Source organism: Platalea leucorodia, assembly GCF_965183815.1.
Source record: "Platalea leucorodia genome assembly, chromosome: 15".
NCBI lineage: Eukaryota > Metazoa > Chordata > Aves > Pelecaniformes > Threskiornithidae > Platalea > Platalea leucorodia.
Genome location: NC_138837.1, coordinates 12,777,144 through 12,781,525, shown reverse-complemented (window position 1 = coordinate 12,781,525; position 4,382 = coordinate 12,777,144).

Here is a 4,382-nt window from a genome sequence, read left to right as displayed (position 1 = left end):
CGGGCGGTGGCGGGAGAGGCGGGGCGAGGGGGGACCGGCGGGGGGGGCGTGGCCCACACCGAGGGGCGGAGCCCCTCGGGTGGGCCACGCCCCCCTCGCCAGTCCCGGCCCCGCCCCTCCTGCAGCATCTCGGAGCCTTCATCCCCGCCAGCATCCCCGCATCATCCCAGCGGGACCATCAAATCTCGTAGCCAATAAACGCAACCTGCGAGCCCGGAGGTTGAGGACGCTCCGCTGCTTCTGCCCCAGCTCCAGCACCAGAGGTCAGGGGAAGGCCGGTGGATGGTGGGGTCCGGTCACAACAGGGGACGAGGGGCTGGGAAATCCTGCGTCAGGTGGCTGCTGGGGCAAGGCCCGGGTTGATGGCAAGAGCCGTCACCTCCCTGCTTGCCAGACAGCTGCGGCACCCGGCTGCGAGAGCTGAGTTTGTCAGAGCTCAGCTGCAGCCGCCGGCCTCAGATAGAGCCATGCACGGCTGAAACACCCCCTCCCTGCCCGGTCACCCCAGATCCCCCCGGGGTGAGCTCCCTCCCGATCCCTCCTCACACACATTGGGTCAGGCTCATGTCTCCGGGGTTTGATTTCCAGGGTCGCCCTAGAACCACGACCGTCCCAGCTGGCTGCAGGACAGTGGGTGCTCGGTGGAGATGTGCCTTGGCAGCCACCAGCCCCAAGAATGCCCCACGGACACCCCAGTCCTGCCGACGGCTGTGTCCGGCGGGGGTCCCATGTTAGCGTCCCCAGCGTCCCCGAGCGCTGCAGAGCTGCTTGGGGCTGCACGAGGGTTTCCCCCGCAGAGGCAGGGGCTGCTGAGACAGGCAGCTTTGCAAAACCCAGACATCTGATCTGCAGCCCTGTGCTCCAGGCACAGACCCGAGACCTTGGCACGAGCAAGATGAAGTGATGCTCGACGGGACCCGCTGTCCGCGATCCCGCTGGCCGACATGTGCTGCCATTTCAGTCCCTAATTCTCGGTGGAGGGATTCCCACGGCCGGCGCCCCGCCACGCGGCTGGGCTCGGCCCCAGCTGACGGTGCTCACGGCGGGAGCCCCGTTAGAGCGTCAGCGGTGCCCTGGCAGGCTGTCAGCCGGCTCCGTGGCTTTCCAAGGTTTGCCGAGAGTGAGCGGCCGGGGGTGCGGCATGCCGGGGACGCGGGGCTGGGCTTTGGCAGGGGCTGCCGCCTGCCCACAGCTCTCGCTGCCACCAAGCCTGTGCAGGAAGGTGCAGGCAGAGATGGGTGACAACACGACATGGGGCCGGCTGTGGGGACAACGCTCCTTGGAGCCTTGTCATCTGCCTTCAGCAGAATAGATATCTCTTAAAATTTTCTTTCTTCCTTAATTTCCTTGGCCTTTCGCTCCTGCCAGCCATCTGGAAAAGCCTGGGATTTTACTTCCAAAGGAAAGACCCTGCGTTTCCTTTGCTCTCTAATTTGCAGGAGCTCTGTGCTCATCAATTGCTTCTCAATTTTAACATGCACCTTTGGGACCAGCAAGGCACCGGGCGATGGTGCTGGGAGAACTGAGGCAAGAGCCCACACCTGGGCCAGGAACCACAGCTTTAACCTGCTGCTTTTTTCCCTGCAGCAAGGTGGAGTTGGAGGGTTACTGGGATGGATATTGGGCCAAACCGAAGGGTTACTGGGACAAACTGGTCCCATTTATGCTGATACAAATCCCTAATAAACTCAGTGATTTCAATACGCTCTGAAAGAGCTGAGCTCCTCTTCTGCCCTGTGTTGTCCCTGTCACCAAGTGACAGAGACGCCAACCTCAGCCGGTGGGCAAAGTCCCCACCAGATCCTGTCCCCGTGTGCCACCAGACCCAGCACCTCTGGCTGCACCACTGGGGCTCCTGGCCGTGGGTGCCCTCGTGCAGCCTGACAGGGCCATGGCACGGCCAGGGCTTGGCACTTCCAGGGCAGGGTCCGGCTGGGACCCTTTGCCCACAGGGCTGGGGCGGGTCCCTGGGCACCGCAGCCGACCTGGCCCTGCCGGGGCTGTGCCCCCTCGATGGGTTGGTTGGTGCTTCTGCCCCACCACGGGCACTCCAGAGCCCCAGAGCTGCTGGGGGTTCCCCCTCTCGGTGCCGGGGCCAGGAGCTGGCTTCTGGTGGGGCGAGGACACGGGAACCAGATCTGCAACAGTGAGGAGTTATGAAGCTGACCCAGACCCCAGCTCCACAGCATGGCTGTGGCCAGGAGCAACCAAAAGTCACCCATGGCAAACGGCTGGGGACCAGCAATGGGTCTGTGCAGAGGCAAACCCAGCAAGCGCCGGGACAGCACAGGAGCGGGCGAGGGGGTTCGTAGGGGAGGCAGGTGAGGATGGTGGTGCAACTGTTTCCCCATGTCCACGTCAAGCCTGTGGCCACCCGGCCGGGTGACAGCAGTGGGAGCAAATGGGAGGTAACTGGGGAGGCACTGGTGTGTGTCCAGGGGAGTCTATGAGTCCTGGCAAGGCGGGGAGGAGATCCCTGCCCTGTGCTGCCTACCGGGATAGGGGATGTCTGAGAGCCCGAAGCGGCTCTGCGAGGATCCCAGCACTCCCCAGCATCGCACCCAGCAGTGGGGCAGGGTCACCGTCTCTATTTGGGAGCAAGAGGCAGGGGGGAGGCGGAGGGGGCCACGGGAGCCAGCCCCGAGCACAGCAGGGCTGGGGGCTGTGGGGTGGGGAGCTGAGCTGGATCCTCCAGCCCTGACCCATCGGGCTGAGCGGGGCTGGTGGCGAGGTGGGAAGGCAGAGAGGGACCCGCTGAAGCCAGGCCGTCCCCACCCTCAGGGTTTGCAAGACCCAACTGGATGAAAGCCTGAGTCACCTGGGTCTTGCTGGGGCAAGGGGCTGGACTACAGCCCTCCAAAGGTCCCTTCCAGCCTGAGGTATCCCGGGATGCCCTGATCCCATTCCCCGTCTCCGGAGCAGTGCTTGCTGCTCACCACAAGCCCAGCCCCAGCTCTGAGGCTCTGGCCTGTTGCAGGTGGCTGCTGGCTCCCAGTCTCCCAAAATGCAGGCTGAGGCCACATCTCTTGCTAATGCCAAGTTTCAGATTTTACAATTTACTTTTCAGAAAGAAAAAAAAAAAGAAAAAAGTGGCTTTTCTGGCCTTTATCTAGTGCTCAGCCTCTCCCCAGAATGGCGGTTCAGGCTGGGGGGCACTTTTGGGCTGCTTTTGGGCTGCTTTTGGGCTGCTTTTGGGCAGTTGTACCAGGAGTCTCTGTGCCCAAGGCTCTGGCTGGAGGGTGGGAAGATGCTGGGGGCTTGCTTGAGAGATTTAGTGATGCTTCTCCAGACCCCGATGCTGCCCACTCCAAGGTGCTCCAAGGTGCTCCCATACCCAGGGATGAATTAATTCTCCACCTGCAACCCGAAGGAGCAAACCTCCCCGACAGGCTGGAAGGCTCCTGGCCCAGTCCCTTGCTCCATTTTTGCCAAAGCTGGCTGTTCCTCAAGTCCAAATCGGCATCAGGAGCAGCTGTTGGACACCTCCTGCCTGGGCGCAGAGCTCTGGCACAGCAGCCCCTCTGGGCTCACCTCCTGACATCTCCAGCCACGTGGCAGGTCCTCCCATACCCACCGTATTTTTCTACAGCTGGTTGATCGCCGTTCCAACTCCTGACAGCTCTGGTCCATGCACACAATCAGCACACATGTGTTGCCAGGACGGGAACCAACAACCCCCCGGGGACCCATGTAGTTCTTTCTATGCTTTACGAAGAACTCAAGAGCTAACTGAGGTGAAGAGCAAGAAGGAGAGGAGCCCTGGGTGAAAGCCATAGCGAATGAAAAGATTTGCACTGACACTTACCTGGGAATTAAAGTTTTGACAATTATTTCACCATCACGGTGAAATATGGTGCTCACAGACATCTTCCCATTTTCCTGAGGTCTTCAATCCAGCTGGACTGGAAAGCTATGGAGATGGCACACCACTTCCCAGCGAGCTGGGGAGAATGGCTCTGCACTGATTAATAGAGAGAGCAAAGAGAGACTTGGGGACAGAGCAGGAACCCCCACTCCCTCCTCTGCTCAGGCTGATGACGGAGTGGACAGGCACCTCTTCAGCCAGGCACAACAGCGGTCTGCTGTAAAGAGCTAACCCAGTGCAAGGTCCACTTGGCCAAACGCGGGTACCCTGTGACCCTCCCTAGCCCGCTGGCTGCCCCGCTAAGGCGTTCGGGCACCCAAATGCTGCGCCGTCGAACGCCAGGAAGCCTGAGGGACTTTGACTTCCAGCAGGAACTGGGGTCCTTGCAAAAAGAGGCAGGTGGGTTTTGTCTGACCTCTGCGCCCTCCGGGAGACGGTGTCCAAGCAAGGCGTCTTCCCCGTCCTCCACCATGGAAAAGCTCCCTCCAGTGGCGTTACCTTCTCTCCATCAAAATAT